This window comes from Crotalus tigris, unplaced genomic scaffold (assembly GCF_016545835.1).
Source record: "Crotalus tigris isolate CLP2741 ecotype Arizona unplaced genomic scaffold, ASM1654583v1 scf7180000024422.1470167, whole genome shotgun sequence".
NCBI classification, from domain to species: Eukaryota; Metazoa; Chordata; class Lepidosauria; order Squamata; family Viperidae; genus Crotalus; species Crotalus tigris.
The window spans coordinates 555593-574555 of NW_024100588.1; positions in this window are offsets into that span (position 1 = coordinate 555593).

The following is an 18963-nucleotide window of genomic DNA, read 5'->3' on the forward strand; positions in this document are numbered from 1 at the left end:
CTTTCCCCCCCTCCTCATCGTGCAGGCCGCCAACCCCGAAAAATTGGGGAACTCTGAGTTAGAGGATCTCCAGACTCTTACTGGGCCAAGGAATATATTCAGGAAATGTTCCTATAAAAATATGAGAATGAAAGGTTTTTAAAAAGAAATCTAAACCAACCCCCCCTTAAAATAAAAGAAAGGAAGGAAAGAAAAAAAAATAAAGTAAAGAGAAACCCAAAAGTGGGGGGGGGGAAAGCAAATGAATAGAAACAGAGAGAAGGAGCTTCAGATTTTCCTTATAGCCATTAAAAGTATAAAGGAACCTGAGGTCAATAGCAGAAATAAAGAACGAAAACTTACTTGGCATTATGATCAGCCTAGTCCCACTTCCAAAGAAAACCTTGTTGTTAAAGTTAGACACAGTGCTTTCTGCCTTGACAAAAACATGTCTTCTTATTTATATCAGCAATTATACGTTCGAAGGGGTCCATAGTACTCTCTGAGCTTGCTTGTTTTCTTGCAGACATTATAAAGCCCTAGTAAGACCACACCTGGAATACTGCAGTGAATTTTGGTCACCATATCACAAAAAAGATGTTGAGAGTTTGGAAACAATTCAGAGAAGAGCAACTAAGATGATCAGGGGCCTGGAGACTAAGACATACGAAGAATGGCTACGGGACTTGGGTTTGGCTAGTCTAAAGAAAAGAAGAAATAGGGGAGACATGATAGCAGTGTTCCAGTATCTGAGGAGCTGCCACAAGGAAGAAGGGGTCACGTTGTTCACCAAAGCACCAGATGGAAGGATGAGAAACAATGGTGGAAACGGATCAAAGAGAGAAGCAACCTGGAATTAAGGAGAAAGTTCCTGACAGTGAGTACAATTAACCAGTGGAACAGCTTGCCTCCAGAAGTTGTGGATGCTCCATCACTGGAGATTTTTAAGAGGAGACTGAACATTCACCTGTCTGAGATGGAATAGGTTCTCCTGCTTGAGCAGGGGGCTGGACTAGAAAACCTCTAAGGTCCCTTCCAGTTCTATTCTAATCCATCACTAGCACTGATGATGTTACCTAGCTTGGGTAATGAAACATCTGCAAGAAAACAAGCAAGCTCAGAGAGCACCAAGGACCCCCCCCCCATATCAACCCTAAACTACAAATATTCTCCTTTATTAGTGTTACAACTTCTTTTTGAAAAGCTACAGATTTAGATTTTAGGATTAAAAGTAATGGGGGAACATGATTTTAATATGGCAAAGACTGGGTAGAAATGCCAAGATTCCCAAACCATGTCAGGATATTTTCCTGCTGATAACAGAACGTATATTATGGACTCAGATATTATAGATGGACTTAGCCCCTGAAAATAGAATTTGTAATTTTCCCACAATTCTATTTCCATGTCACTTTCTAGGATTCACAGTCTCTTTTTTGTAATAAATGTGTGAATTTCAACATTTAATACTATTCCAAAGATGCTTTTTCAGGAGGCAACTGGACTTTCTTGTTTTCCTTTGAAGACGTTTCGCTTCTGATCCAAGAAGCTTCTTCAGCTCTGACTAGATTCCCCACCATCTAGTCAGAGCTGAATAAGCTTCTTGGATGAGAAGCGAAACATCTTCAAAGGAAAACAAGAAAGTCCAGTTGCTTCTTGAAAAAGCATCTTTGGGATAATTGTGAACTGGATGATTGAGAACCTCCGTAGACATTTAATACTGTTTTAACCTATTGGTATCTTGGCAGTTCATTCAGTTCAACCTCATAGCTGATTCTCCCCACCAGTAATTCAACATTATTAACCTGAAGAACACAAAGGTTATCTGGAAAGGAAAAAAAAAACATCAATAATCTATCTGAATCCATTCATATTGTTTTGTGGGTTTAATTTCTTTAGAACAATGAAAGTCTTTTTTTTTCTGATTTGGCCAATAACTAATACTTAGTTACAGAACTACTTATGGAAGTAGTCTACCTCATCTATCCAGCTGTAATAGACTACTAACAATAGGATAAAGGAATATATGTTAGAAATAGATGGAAGCAAAAATTATCAATAATCTGTCTGAATCCACCCGATTTAGAACAATTCATTTAGTGACCACTCAAAGTTATGACAGCACTAGAAAAAGTAACTTATGATCATTTTTCACACATGACCATTACACACCCACATAGTCATGTGAACAAAATTCGGACACTTGGCAACTGATTCATATTTATGACCATTGCAGTGCCATGTGATCATCTTTTGCGACCTTCTGATCAACAAATTCACTTACTGTAACAACCATGATACTAAGTTAACAACTGCAGTGATGCACTTAACAGATGTGACAAGAAAGGTTGTAAAATGAGGCAAAACTCACTTAAGAGCTCTTTTGCTTAGTAAAAAAAAAGGGGGGAAAAATATATGTTAGAAATAGATGAGAAAGAAAGAAATGTACACTTCCCTTGTTATAATCCCTGAAGACTGCATATTAATGGGGGTGGGTAGCACAGGAAAAACCCTCTTGCATGGACCACAATGGCAAGAATCAAGGGCTAAAACCTACTTGGCATGACGACCAGCCTAGTCCCACTTCCAAAGAAAACCTTATCGTATCGAGCAATAAACACAGTGCTTTCTGCCTTAGCAAAATATGGCTTCCTATTTTTATCAGCAATCATAACTTCCTTTAGAAAAGTCAAAATCTCTTGACTTTAAAATATCTGGGCCTCAGCTCTTGGAATCAGAAGCTTCATTTGGATATCTGTATCTATCCAATACTTTCATTAGGGCTCTAATTTCTTCTTCGGAGGTATGAATCTACTCTGCCATTTTTTATCCCATAATTTAGAGGATTTCCAGATGCTTATTGGGCCATCCTATTTGTTCAGCAAAAGCTCCTGTAGACTTATTGGAATTTAACTTTTTTAAAAAGAGGATTAAAAACTAAGTAGAACCAAGATAAATGGAAGGTAGGAAAGAAAGCAAAAAAGAAAACAAACAAAAAGCAGAAAGAAAGAAAGAAAGAAAGAAAGAAAAGAAAGAAAGAAAGAAAGAAAGAAAGAAAGAAAGAAAGAAGGAAAGAAAGAAGAAAAAAAGAAAGGAGGGAATGGAAATAAACAGAAAGAAGGAACTTCAGATTTTATTTACAATAATTATTAGTTTAAAAGAATTTCCTGTGGAGATTGGAAGGGCAAGAATCAAGGGCTAAAACTTACTTGGCATAACAACCAGCCTTGTCCCAGTTCCAAATATGACCTTATAGTTGCCACTGTATACACAGTGCTTTCTGCCTTGACATAAACTGCTTTGGGCAGTTTTCATCAAAAAAAGGAAAACAACTGTAGAGTTAGCTGTATTTTGAATAAGCTTAGCTTCAGAACTGGAACTAAATTAGATGTGACTCCAAGTAAGCTTCCAATTTTCATTCCCTTTATTCTTCTCATGATCTGCCCACTCACATGTCCACCTTCCCATTATTTGGTTTTGACTTCTCTCTATTTTGTGTGTTCTTAAATGAACATTAACTAAGAATGTTAGAATGGAACAGTTTGCCTCCAGAAGTTGTGGGTGCTCCAACACTGAAGGTTTTAAGAAGAGATTGGAGAAATGTTATAGGATCTCCATCTTGAGCAGGAGGTTGGATTACAAGACTCCAAGGTCCCTTCCAAATCTGTTGCTCTGTCCTGTTCTGTTCTGTTCTGTTCTGTTCTGTTCTAAGAACTTAATGAAAGTCCATGAAGTACTGTGTATTCTCTGGTCTAATATGCAAAAATTTATACAGTCACAAGTTTGCTACACAATCTATCATCATCTAATGATTATTCAGAGTTTTGCAACCTGAATCTGAATCCTCCAGAGATGTGGTTTTTCTCTTCTCAAGGGAAAGAAGCATGAGATTGTCCTCTTCCTACCTGAAATGACATCTAAACAAATTTAATGCTAATGTGCACATTCCATCCTAACAATGAAGTTCTCAGCCCTCAGGTCCCCATGTTATCTCCTTCATAGTAGAAATATAGATACCCAAGGATCTTCTACTTCTGTTGCCCTCAAAACTTTATAATGCTTAGAAGCAGTCAGCCTGGAATTCTACACAAACAGAACTCTGTCCCAAATGGACTACCAGTTTATGTTGGTATTATAGAGTGCTTATCTTTTGAAGATCTCTTCAGAAAGTTACATGGATGAACCTTCAGTTCTGTTCCAGTTCCAAATACAACTCTGAAGGTGCCATCATTTATCATAGTAAAGTGGATCTTTATAGAAAGTCATCACTTAAGCCAACGTTGATGACAAGTCATGATGAAATTCCAATAACACATATGTCAGAATTATGGAAGAATTTCAGCAGTCCTGGGAAGTCTATTACTTCCTTTATGCATTATCATTTGTGCAAATCCAATTGAGATTAATGCAGTAGAAATGGATAGATATCTTAATCTATCTTTCCCAAAAGTGCTCTCCAAGTTACGGGATCACAATATCCATAAATTTAACTACAATCCAAGAACTGGACAGTGACCACCATTGGCTTCACCTCACTTTCTGCTCAAGAATCTGTATGAGGAGAAATCCTAGAATTCCTACCTATTCTGACCATAGCCTGCTTGATCATGGTTAGATGGAAATTTATATCATTCTTTCCATTTTTTGGAAGCACCAATAGCAAATAGAATTTGTACAATTATTTCCATTTCTGAAAGGACCATTAGCAAAAAGCTGAAGTAAAATTTTACTTATCTATTTGTAAAATTTATAGGGCGCCCAATCATATCTCAAGATAACTCTGGGCAGCTTACAACCATAAAAAATAAAAACTATATAAACTAAAAAACATAAGTAAATTAGTACAAAATCCAACATTTTATTTGCATTTGTCATTCTCCCCTTGTAATAGATCTTGTGAAAGCCATTATCTTTTCTTCATTTTTCTAATCGATTTATGAAAAAAGAAAAGGTCTCCAACACACACAAGCAGACAGAAGCACCCTCAAGTACATGCAAGTACATTTGGGTGTAATATTAGTAGACCAACTTACTTGGTATAATGATCAGCCTGGTGCCAGATCCCCAAGTGAACTGATAGTTATTATTCACAGTGTCGTAGTCCCTTACAAAAACCCATTCATAGCTAGTAAACTAATAGGATGGGTTGGGAAGAAAGCTAAAGAATAAACCCAGATTCGGGGGGTGGGAAGCATACAGAATTGCTATTGCTCTCTCCTGATTTAAGTAGTTTCCTCATGTATCTTCCAACAAACCCCAATGAAGCTATTATATCTAGGCTGTGGGCTCTTTGGACAGCTTGCAGATCTAGTTGCTGCTTCCAGAAAAAAAAGATTCACTTCAAGATTGGGGTTGGGAGTAAGGTTTTGAGTAAAACTATATAGGAAAATGGTGTCTTAGCTCTGTTCCAATTTAAGAATATCTAGAAGTTCATGGACCCTCTCCTCCTCTCCTCTCCTCTTTCCAATGTAACCAAGTCATGATAACCACGTTCAATCATCCAGGTCCAAGTTATTTAAGATCAGGAGGCTGAAATTCCTAGAAAACAAATCTATTGGTTGATTGATTATGTGCCATTAAGATGCTGTCAACTCCTAGTTACTATATATATTTTGTTTATGGGAACAGCAACTATGAGTTAATATTTTTAAAAAAATTCAGAGCCCAAACAACTTCATTATAAATTCTAATATGGTGCATCTTTGAGACAATTAGCACATTTGGGAAATAGAGCAATTGTTTAATTATTTCCTGAGTTAGGCTACACATGATTGTGTGAACCCAGACATGAATCAACAGTACTGATTACTTAAAAGCATTTACACAGGGTTTCCAAACAAAATCATTTTTTTCTGCAAAGCGTGTGCATGGGTATAGGGGAGAGAGAGGGAGAGAGGAGGGGGGAGAGAGAGGAAAGAAATAAGAGAGAAAGAGAGGAGAGAGGGGGGGAGGAAGATAGAGAAGGAGGAGGAGGAGAGAGATGATGATGATGGTGGTGGTGGTGGTGGTGATGGTGGTGAAAGAAAACAATATATTGTGCTGTCCACAATAATAGAAATAAAGAACAAAAACTTACTTGGTATGATGACCAGCCTAGTCCCACTTCCGAAGAAAACCTTACTGTATCCAACATTAAACACAGTGCTTTCTGCCTTGACAAAAACATGTCTTCCTACTTGTATCAGCAATTACAACATTCTATTAGTCAGTGGAATTACTTGCCTCCAGAAGTTGTGAATGCTCCAACGCTGGAAGTTTTTACAAAGAGATTGGACAACCATTTGTCTGAAATGGTATAGAGTTTCCTGCCTGAGGAGGGGGTTGGACTAGAAGACCTCCAAAGTCTCTTTCAACTCTATTATTCTACTCTACTCTACTCTACTCTACTCTACTCTACTCTACTCTACTCTACTCTACTCTACTCCGTTCCGTTCCGTTCCGTTCCGTTCCATTCCATTCCATTCCATTCCATTCCATTCCATTCTATTCTATTCTATTCTATTCTATTCTATTCTATTCTTTCTCAAAGGTACGAAATGAAATATTGTAAGCTAACTCAAGATTAGGAAAATTTGTTCAATCTCCTTTTCAAAAATTTAATTTGGCACTTGGAACAGAATGCTTATATTATTAAATTTAAATGCATTAAATGAATGGAAAAATGTGGTGGGACAATATTGGAAGAAAAATATTTTGCCTACTATGGAAGAATGGATACTTAAGGTGTCTAATTTCGCAGAAATGGCAAAAATCTCCGCTTATTTAAAGGACCATTCACAAGAATAATATATATTTGGTTTGGAGAAGATGGATTGATTATATTCAAAAGAAATATCAGACTGAAAATATTATCTTGCTTATGAGTAATTTTTAGATTATTAATAGTTTATTTAATATGATTGAATTTATTTTATTTTATATAATATTTTATATTATATTATTTTTAGTATTATGGTTTAATTATATAATTATAGAATCATATAATTATTTTTGTTTTCAATTTGTTAATATTTATTTTGAAGAGAAGTTAAAGTAGGTTATGGATTTGATTAATAGTATAGTTGGGTAATGTTATTTAGATTATGTTTGTTTATTTGTAACCCTGTAATCAGCTCTGGGAAGTGGGGGGGAGAGGGGAGGGATTGGGGATATATATCGTGTGAAATTTTTAAAAACTTTTAATTAAAAAAATGAATGGAAAAATGGAAGAGTTCAACTTATTTTCTTATTTGTATTAGCAAGTACAAATTTCTTTTGAAAAAAAATAAGCTTCTATACTTTAGGATTAAAATATCAATGAATGTAGCTGCTGGAAAACTAAAGCATCATTTTAACACCTGTAGGGATAAAATATTATTGGAGTTCTTGTTTCTTCTTCAGAGTTATGATTCCATTCTGCCTTTCCATCCTTTCATTTCCAAACTGTACTAAGACGTTTCAAGACTCTTACTTACAGGGCCATTAGCTGATTTGTTCAGTTTGTTGATTTGTAAGTACATTGAATAGCTTATATGAATTAGGATGAATTAAAAGCTACAAACCTTCCTGGCATCCAGCAAAATACAGTAAGTGGCAAAATCAGGAAATATAACTACTTCAAACATGGGCACCACACTTGAAAAGGTCTCCAACACAAATATGATTGAAAGTTCCTCAAGCAGAATGGAAGTACATTAATGTGCAATATTGGTGGATCCACTTACTTGGCCTAATGATGAGTCTTGTGCCAGATCCCCAAATGATCTTGAAACCATTGCTGCTCACAATGTTACCATCCCTTACAAAAACCCATTAGTTCCAGGGAGATCTTACTACTCATAACAATTATTTTTAGTTTGGTCAAAAAAAAAAACCCATATCCATCAATGATTCACTTTGACAATAATTATCTTCTCAACCTTCCCAATATTTTTATCTGTCCAATGTATAGTTTTCCTCGTATTGTGAGGGCCCACTTTTAGGCTAGTTTTATTAAATATAGCTTTGATTTGTTAACAGACACTCAATACAGAAATCCTTAACAACAATAACAACAACGCCAACAAAATGCTACTTTAATTTCCGAGAGCAGTGGTTCTCAACCTGTGGTCCATGGACCCTGAGGGTTACGAAGGCTTGAATAAATTTTATGATTTAAATATAAAGAATGGTTGCTGGAATTGGGTATGTCTCGTTTAAGGAAGAGAAGGACTAGGGGTGACATGATAGCGGTGTCCCAATATCTCAGGGGCTGCCACAAAGAAGAAGGAGTCAAGTTATTCTCCAAAGCACCTGAAGGCAGGACAAGAAGCAATGGATGGAAACTAACCAAAGAGAGAAGCAACCTAGAACTAAGGAGACATTTCCTGACAGTGAGAAGAGTTAATCAGTGGAACAACCTGCCTCCAGAAGTTGTGAATGCTCCAACATTGGAGGTTTTTAAGAAGAGATCAGACAATCATTTGTCTGAAATGGTGTAGGGTTTCCTGCTTGGGTAGGGGGTTGGACTAGAAGACCTCCAAGATCCCTTCCAACTCTGTTACTCTATTCTATTCTGTTCTATAAATCTTGAGTTAAATCTTGGGGGTCTGTGGGCATGGTTTGTGACCACAAAAGGTATTTAAAGGGGGTCTGTTGTGAATAAAAGAACGAGTGTCCTGGAGTGTTGTCCTCCAGATGTGTTGGAAAACCACTGCAATAGTTCCCACCCAAATTGGGGAAGACTGACTTATAGCATCCATTCTTTTCCTTTGCTTCCATGTAGTATCTTATTCCATATATGAAGGTTGAAGTTTAGGACTCATGAGAAAATGGCACATATCCCCAGAGCATTGGCAAAGTCTCTTCCAATAAAATAACTGGTTTTATATAATTTAATTTAAATTTAAAAGCATGATATTTTCTGTATTAAGATTTCACATAAATGAATGTGTGTTTGTGTGTGTGTGTATCTATCTATCTGTCTGTCTGTCTGTCTGTCTGTCTGTCTGTCTGTCTGTCTATCTATCTATCTATCTATCTATCTATCTATCTATCTATCTATCTATCTATCTTTGGTTATTCGGGTTTTCTCCCATGTAAAATTGGAAGTGTCTTGGCGACGTTTCGACAAAGTCCCATTCGTAATCTTCAGGCTGGTGTTTTCAGCCTCATGCTTTGAGGAGCACAAAGCTGAAAACACCAGCCTGAAGATGACGAATGGGACTTCATCGAAACGTCGCCAAGACACTTCCAATTTTATGCAGGAGAAAACCCGAATAACCAAAGACCTACATGCAAACACCCACAAAAACCTAAGACAACACATATGTATTAAAAGACAAAAAGGTGAGCACCAGGAAATACAAACAATAAAGTTTTAATAAATAAAACCAAGCTTTCGATGGCCTAAAACTGCCATCATCATCAGGGCATAAGCAGGTCGATGGGAGAGCTTGCTTATACCCTGATGATGATGGCAGCTTTAGGCCATCGAAAGCTTGGTTTTATTTATTAAAACTTTATTGTTTGTATTTCCTGGTGCTCACCTTTTTGTCTTTTAATATGTATACACCCAGGAATCAGTCTTCTATTTTTAGTGTTATTTTTAATATATATATATATATATAATATAATATATATATATTATAATATCAAAGTAATCACTGAAATAAGCATTGTTTTGGTAATTGCTGAAGACTGCATATAAATGTGGAGGGAGAGAATGAGCAAGAGAGAAATCTTCTTGTGCTGATCATAATGGCAAAAATAAAGGTCCAAAACTTACTTGGCTTGATAACCAGTCTGGTCCCACTTCCAAAGATGACCTTACTGAAACTACTGGTATACACAGTGCTTTCTGCCTTGGCAAAAACATGTCTGCCTATTTGTATAGGCCATACAGCCACAGGTTTGCTACACATTTTGTCTCCTTCTAATGCTCATTTGGATTTTTGCAGCCCTAATCTCAAAGCCCTAGAGATGTAGACTTTCCCTCCTCAAGGCAAAGGCACATGACATTGTCCTAGTTCCCAGCTGAATTGACATCTAAAGAAACTTAAGGGTTTATATTATAAAAGACATCGAGACTCTAGAAAGAGTGCAGGGAAGAGCAACAAAGATGTTTACGGAACTGGAGGCTAAAACATATAAAGGACGGTTGCTGGAATTGGGCATGTCTAGTTTAATGAAGAGAAGGACGAGGGGTGACATTAGAGCAGTGATCCAATATCTCAAGGGTGGCCACAAAGAAGTGGGAGTCATTATTCTCCAAAGCACCTGAAGGCAGGACAAGAAACAACGAATGGAAACTAATCAAGGAAAGAAGCAACCTAGAACTTAAAAGAAATTTCCTGACAGTTAAAATAATTAATCAGTGGAACAACCTGCCTCCTGAAGTTGTGAATGCTCCAACACTGGAAGTTTTTAAGAAGAGACTGGACAGCCATTTGTCCAAAATGGTATAGGCCTGAGCAGGGCGTTGGACTAGATGACCCCCAAGGTCCCTTCCAACATCATCATCATTATTATTATTATTATTATTATTATTATTAGCACAAAAATCAGGGCCATTAATATTATATGACACCTGAATGTTGAAATAATCTCTGAAACCACAGAAATAATCAGTGAATTTGTTAATCACTGAAGACAACATATAAAATGTGGGGGTGGGCAAGATAAAGACCTTTTTTGCTCTTACAACAATGGCAGAAACAACTTACTTGGCATTATGATCAGTCTAGTTCCACTTCCAAAGATGACTTTGGAGATATCCTGGTATACACAGTGCTTTCTGTCTTGATAAAAACATGTCTTCCTATTTGCATCAGCATTTATAACTTCCTTTCGAAAGGCTAAATCTCTAGACTTGAGTATTAAAATATCAAGGACTAGAGCTACTGGGAATCTGAAGCATCATTGAGAAATGGAATGGTTGCATATCCAAAATTTGATCTGAAGGGCACCCAGATATTTCTAGGAATGGAGGTTGCTTGGTGGAGCTAAGTAGTCATTGGGTTCATCTGCTCCATGTGGAACAGCCAAAGACTCAATATTGGGAAGGTGGACACATGAATGAGGCTGGACATGAGAAGGCAATGAAAACCTGAAGTGTCCTTGGAGTCACTTCCAATTCCGCTCCTCTTCCAAAACTAACCTTGTTGAACCTTCTACTTCAATAGTGCTTCCTTTCCAAGGCAGGAGAACATTGAAAGAGAAGATAGTGGAGATACCCTCAAATTGCTTTACATGACAGAGAATGACCTTTTTCACCCCAATTTTAACATCAACCTTGGATCTAATCCAATGCTGAAACTAGAATCTCACTCAAAGAAAAACAGCCTCTTACAAACTGCTCAGGACTTTACAGCAGCCACTACTTTTTAATGTACAATTCTCAAAATAGAAAGTCCTTAAACCATAGTTTAGGATTTCTGCAAACTCAACTGTGATTAATGCAACAGGTATGGTTAAAGAAGCCATACCTCTGAAAATAATTGGACAGAAGAAAGACATTTTTGATAGATAAGTCTATTCAAGATTATTTGTTGTAATATTTTTAACGCATCTTTCCCCAGTCGAGTCTTCCAAAGTGTGAGATGACAACCTTCGTAATTGTCCCAATGGTGTTTTTCAAAAGGCAGCTGGATTTTCTTGATGTTGTTTTTTTAAAAATTCACTACTCATCCAAGAAGATGCTTCTTATTCTGCCTTCAAGTTCTTGGATGCTTCTTGAATGAGAAGTGAAACAATTTCAAGGAAAAAAACAAGGGAGTCCAGTTGCCTTTTGGAAAGCACCTTTGGGACAACCATGATCTGGATGACTGAGAATCTCCCTAGACAACAAACCTTCATAATTCTAATCACGATCCAACTTTTCCAAGACCTGTGCATTTATAACCAATGACATCGCCTCAGTTTCCCGTCCAGAATCTTTAGGAGGACAAATTCTAGAATTCCCATCTATACTAATCACGGCCCGCCTGACCATGTTAGATGGACATTCATAAAATTCTCATCCTAACATTTTTGGAAATCCCTCTTGTCAGAAAGATGAAGTAGAACCTTATTTCCATTTCCCAATCTCCCCTTGTAACATATCTTGAGGAAACCAAGACTCCCCCCCATTTTTCCAATCAATCTATGACAACACAAAAGGTCTCCAACACACAAGCAGATAGAATGACCCTCAATCACAAGTACATTCATGTGTAATATTAGTGGACTAACTTACTTGGCATAACAATCAGGGTGGTGCCAGATCCCCAAGTGATCTTGCCATAGTTAGTATTCACAGTGTTACAGTCCCTTACACAAACCCATTAGTTAAGTGTTTCAAACACAGCTAGTAATCTGACAGGATGGGTTGGGAAAGAAGATGAAGAATAAACCCAGGTTGTTGACAAAAGCTCACAGAAATGCTATTTCTTTCATGATCTAAGTATCCAGATCTCCTCATATGCTTTCTAACGAACCACAGTAAGGCAATTACATTGAACCTGGGGGCTTTTGGGACAGTTTTCAGATCTATTCCCTGCCTTTTTTTTAAAGAACTATCTCAAGATATATGTTCTAACAAACCACAATGAGGCAATTACATTAAACCAGGGGGCTTTTTAGACAGTTTGCAGATCTATTCCCTGCTTTAAAAAAAAAAAAAAAGAAGGAAGATTTTAATTGTGATAATCACTGAGGATGCATATAAATTTGAGTGTGGGTTGTGCAAGGGAGAGACCTTCTTGTGCTAACCACAATGGCAAATGTAACTTACTTGGAATGACGATCAGCCTAGTCCCACTTCCAAAGAAAACCTTATCATATCCAAAACTAGACACAGTGCTTTCTGCCTTAGCAAAAATACGACTTCCTATTTTTATCAGCATTCATAACTTTCTTTAGAAAAGTCAAAATGATGAGCCGAGGTGGTGCAGCAGTTAGAGTGCAGTACTGCAGGCCACTTTAGCTGACTGTGTTCAGCAGGTCAGCGGTTCAAATCTCACCGGCTCAAGGTTGATTCAGCCTTCCATCCTTCCGAGGTAGGTAAAATGAGGACCCAGATTGTTGGGGGCAATGTAAATATATATATATATATATACATTGCTTATTGGTGTACACTGCTTAGAGAGTGCTTGCACTTAAAGCGGTATATAAGCCTCATAAATAAATAAATAAATAAATAAAATCTCTTGACTTTAAAATATCCAGGATTCAGCTCTTGGAATCAGAAGCTTCATTTGGATATCTGTATCTATCCAATACTATCATTAGGGCTCTAGTTTTTTCTTCAGAGGTGACAATCAACTCTCTGCCATTTTCCATCCCATAATTTAGAGGATTTTCACATGCTTACTGGCCATCCAATTTGTCCAGGAAAAGCTCCAATAGATTTATTGGAATTTTTTAAAAAGAAGATTAAAACTAAGTAAAACCAAGATAAATGAAAGGTAGGAAAAAAACAAAAAGAAAACAAAAAACAGAGAAAGAAAGGAGAGAGAAAGAAAGAGAATGAGATGAAAGAAAGAAAGAGAGAGAGAGAGAGAAAAGAAAGAAGGAAAGAAAGAAAGAAAGAAAGAAAGAAGGAAGGAAGGAAGGAAGGAAGGAAGGAAGGAAGGAAGGAAGGAAGGAAGGAAGGAAGGAAGGAAGGAAGGAAGGAATGGAAAAAAAGAGAAAGAAGGGATGTCAGTTTTTCCTTACAATAATGATTCATTTAAAAGAACTTCCTGTGTAGATTATTGACAAAAGCATACAGAAATACTATTTCTCTCATGATCTAAGTATCGGGATCTCCTCATATACGTTCTAACAAACCATAATGAGGCAGTTACATTGAACCAGGGGGCTTTTGGGACAGTTTGCAGATCTATTCCCTGCTTTAAAAAAAAAAAAAAGAACTATCTCAATAATGGGGTTCCTAACAATGTTGGGAATAGCTGAGGAAAATGGTATCTTCTCACAGTTCATCTTCAAAGTTCTCTAGAAGTTCATGGTCCATCTCTCTCTGTCTTTCTCTCTCTCTCTCTCTCTCTATCACTGTCTGTCTCTGTCTTTCTGCCTCTCTCTGCATCTGTCTCTATCTATCTATCTATCTATCTATCTATCTATCTATCTATCTATCTATCTATCATCTATCTACATGTGTGTGTGTGTTTCCAATGTAAACATGTCAAGATATCATTGTTCAAACCATCCATGAGCCAAGTCTAAGTTATATAAGATCAGAAAGCTGAAAATCCTGGAAGCACATATCTTGATTGATTGATTATCTACTATCAAGATGTTGTCAGCTCTTAATGATCAGATAGACCTCACTTATGGGAATAAGAATTATGAGTTGATGATGTTTTTAAATTGACTTTTTCAGAGCCCAGACAGTTTCATAATAAAGTTATAATATGCTTTTTCCTTTGGGGAATTAGCACATTTAGCTGGGCAACCAGGGGTTCTATAAAACCAGATATGGATCAGGAGTAGTAATTGCTTAATAGGATTGACATTGGGTTTCTGATCAAAGGCTTTATTCCTCACCTGGAAATGAGGAGACCAGAACTGAATCTGGAATTTTCTGCAAAGCATGCAGCTTGAGATGCCACTATATTTTATAATATGGGGGGAAGAGGGGGTATAAGCCAAGAAATCAACCTCTTGAACTGACCACAATAGCAGAAATAAAGAACAAAAACTTACTTGGCATTACAACCAACCTAGTCCCACTTCCAAAGAAAACCTTGTAGCCAGTATCATACACAGTGCTTTCTGCCTTGGCAAAAACATGTCTTCCTATTTTTATCAGCAATCATAACATTTTTTCTCAAAGATATGAAATGAAATATTACAAGCCAACTCAAGATTAGGAAAATCTGCTCAACCTCCTTTTCAGAAATTTAATTTTGGCTCATGGAACAGAATGCTTATTATTGACTTTGGATGCATTCAAAAAACAGAATGGAAGAATGGAAGATGAAAACCTCAGATACTTCAAAATTCCTTTCAGCAGATTGAAATATGACAAGGACTGGAAAGAAATGCCAAGATTTCCAAACCCCGTTGTAATATTTTCCTGCTGATAATAAAAACATATAAAATACTATAAATGGACCCAGTCCTTTAAAATAGAATTTATATTTTTTCCATCTTTCCATTTGTCCCAAAGATGCTTTTTTAAGAGGCAAGACATTTCAAATGGAAGACATTTTGCTTCTCATCCCCACCAAAAAAAAACTTCTTCAGTTTTGAAGAACTGAATTGAAGAAGTTTCTTGGATGAGAAGTGAAAGGTCTTCAAGGAAAAACAAAGGAAGTCCAATTGCCTCTTGAAAAAAGCATCTTTGGGACAACTGTGACCTGGATGTCTGAGAATCTCCATAGACATCATTTCATTTCTACTTCACTTCTTCCTAGGATTCACTATCAGTGCTGTGAGATTAATGTGTAGATTTTCTTAACATTTAAACTTAATCCAATTGCAACTATTGGTATCTTTGCTGCTCATTCCATACTGATTACCATTTTTCAGTTTGTTTATCTGACAAATGTGTTTTTAATGTCATATCAGCATGATTATGTGATTCCTTAGACAATTCAAGAAAATTAATGTTATATGACCGATTAATTTCTTGAATGTTGAAATAATCTCTGAAATTACTAAAATAACCACTCATTCTAATAATCACTGAAGACTTCATATATATATATATATAGGGGATGAGAAAAGCAAGGAAAATACCCTTGTATGACAAGAATAACTTACTTGGTATTACAATCAATCTAGTCCCACTTCCAAAGAGGACCTTATCGTAGCTATTATACACAATGCTTTCTGCCTTGACAAAAACATGGATTCCTATTTGTATCAGCAAGTAAAACTCCCTTTTGAAAAACTAAATATGTAGACTTTAGGATTAAAATGTTGAGGACTAAGAAATCTGAAGTATCATTTGGACTTTTGTCTCTGTAAAATACTTTCCTTTCAGCTGCTTTGCTGTTACCATTCTCATAATTTAGAGGATTTAAAAAATCTTACATATCATACAATCAATGGGGTGCAAACAGTGACTGTCTGCAAGTCAATCCAGCAGTGAAAGGTTGCATATCTAAAATGTTCTCCACCAAGATACTTTTGGGAATGGTGATTGTGTTCTAGACTAAACTGTAATAAGCTTCTTCTACTCCTTGCGGAAAAGCCAAAGACCAAATATTGTGAAGTTGGACATTGAGAGTGGCAGGACATGAGAAGAATGAAGAAAATGAAAAGTTGAAACTTACTTGGAATCACATCTAGTTGAGTTCCACTTCCAAAGCTAAGCTTATTCCAACTACTACTAGCTCCACAGTGCTTCCTTTCTTGACAAAAAGTACACAAAGCAGAAAGAGATGAAAAGCAAAGGTAGTGGAGATGCCCTCAAAAATGTTTGACTTGGCAGAGAAAGAATTTTTCTCCAGTTCACCCCAACCTAAGCTTTTTGGTGGACTTGGTATTTCAGAAAGTCCACAACGGCTTCTGGTCTACCATAATTCACCATAATCATTGTCTCTGGTCCATCCATGATCAAATATCCTCGACTGTTTTCCTTAAGATCATTCCTAACAGTTGGATTTCATTCCCCATCCATTTGTGTGTTTTTAAGTGAACATTAATTAAGAGCTTAATGAAGCTCCATGGAGTAATCTGGAGTCTGTGATCTGGTATCCAAAAATCCAGACAACCACAGGATTGCTACAGGTGTTGCTGTCATCTAATGATCATTCAGACTCTTGCAATCCCAATCAAAAGCCCTTGAGATGTGATCTTTCCCTTCTCAAGGGAAAGGCACATGCAGTTGTTCTGCTTCTCACTTGAAATGACATCTAAACAAATGTAAGGGCTCAAATTCACATCTCATTGTAACAATGGAAATTCTGAATCCTGGGGTCCTCCAATTGTCTCCCTCATAGTTAAAATGCAACTCACTTCTGTTGTCCTCAAAACTCCATCTCACCAAGGAATGCTTAGAAGAAGTCATAAACAGCCTGGGACTTTACACAAACATTTATCTGTCACAAATCTACTGCCGGTTTATGTTAGAATCACAGAAAATTTTAACTTTTGAAGACAACAAACATGGCTAAAGAAAAGATACCTCTTAAAATGTTGGGATAGAAGAAAGAGACTCTTGATAGATATGTCCACTCAGGACTATTCGTTGGAGTATCTAAAAGGTATCTTTCAAGGTTGATATTTTTCATAATTCTAACCATAATCCAAGCTTGCAGAGTGCAATCATTGTCTTCCCCTCAATTTCTCCTCAAGAATCTTTAAGAAGACAAATTCCCACCTATCTTGACCAGAGCCTGCTTGACCGTATGAGGTGGGAATTCATAACATTCCTATTCTAATATATCTGAAAGCCTCTCTTGTCAGGAAACTAGGTAACACTAGAATTTTATTTGTGATTCCCATTCTTCCCTTCCAATATGTCTTGAGAAACCCAATATTATTTTTCTTCATTTTTCAAACCAGTCCATGAAAAGGCAAAAGGTCTCCAACACACAAGCAGACAGAAGCATCCCCAAAGCATACCAGTACGTAGATTAATCTTTAAATTTAATCCATTAAATGTAATGGACCCACTTACTTGGCATAACAATTAATTGTGTGCCAGATCCCCAAGTGATCTTGACATTGTTATAATTCACAGTGTTAGAGTTCTTTGCAAAAACCCATTCGTTTCTATACATTTTTCAGCTACAGGTAGTAAACATAAAGGATGGGTTGGGAAAGAACTTTAAGAATAAACCCAAGTTTTTTTTTTAAAAAAAAAATAGCATACAGAATTGCTATGTTTTAAACAGATCTAAATCTAGATCTCCTCATATATTTCCCCACAATCCAACAATCCCCAATGAGGTTATGACATCAAAGCTGAGATCTTTTTGGAAGCTTTCAAGAAGAGACTGGACTGCCATCTCTCAGAAATGGTGTAGGGTCTCCTGCTTAGGCAGGGGGTTGGACTAGATGACCTACAAGGTCCCTTCCAACTGTTATTCTGATTCTGATTCTGATCAATTACCTGCTTTCCAGGAAAAAAAAAATCCATCTCAAAATTGGGGTTGCTACCAAAGCTTCGGAATTGCAGGATCAAGAAAAGCTGAGGAAAATTATGTCTTATCTTTGCTCATCTTTAAGGATTTCTAGAAGTTCATGGTCCACCAGCTCCCTCTCTCCAATATAACCATATCACGATAACCTTGTCCAGTCACCCAAGATCAGAAGGCTGAAATTCCGAGAAGCACATCTCTTGATTGATTGATTGATTGATTAATATGTGCCGTTAAAATATTGTCAACTGCTAGTTACTACACTTATGAGACAGTGATTTTTTAAAAAAGAATCTTCAGAGCTTAAACAACTTCATAAGAAATTCTAATATGGTGCACCTTTGAGACAAATAGCATATGTGGGAAAGAGAGTAATTGTTTGATTATTTGCTGAGTTGCACTGCAGATGGTTCTGCGAACCCATACATGGATCAATAGTATTGATTGCTTAATAGTGTTGACAAGAGCTTTCCAATCAAACTCATTTTTTTCCTCAACTGGAAATGGAGAGACCAGAATTGAATCTGTATATATTTTTTTTTTTTGCAAAGCACACAGCTCCAGATGCCACTATGTTTGTTAATATATGGGAGCAGCTATGAGAGAGAGAGAGAGAGAGAGAGAGAGAGAGAGAGAGAGAGAGCTATGAGCAAAGAAAGTAACCTGATCACAATAATAGAAATAAAGCACCAAAACTTACTTGGGATGATGACCAGCCTAGTCCCACTTCCAAAGAAAATCTTGTTACCAATGTTAGACACAGTGCTTTCTGTCTTGACAAAAACATATCTTCCTATGTACATCAACAATTACAACTTTCTAAAAGCTCTAGAGTTTAGGATTAAAATGTCACAGTCTCAGCTTGGAAATCTGAAGCAGTCTTTGGAAATCTGCACCTATATTAAATCTCTATCTCTATTAAATCCTGTCTAATCACCTATCACATTAAAGC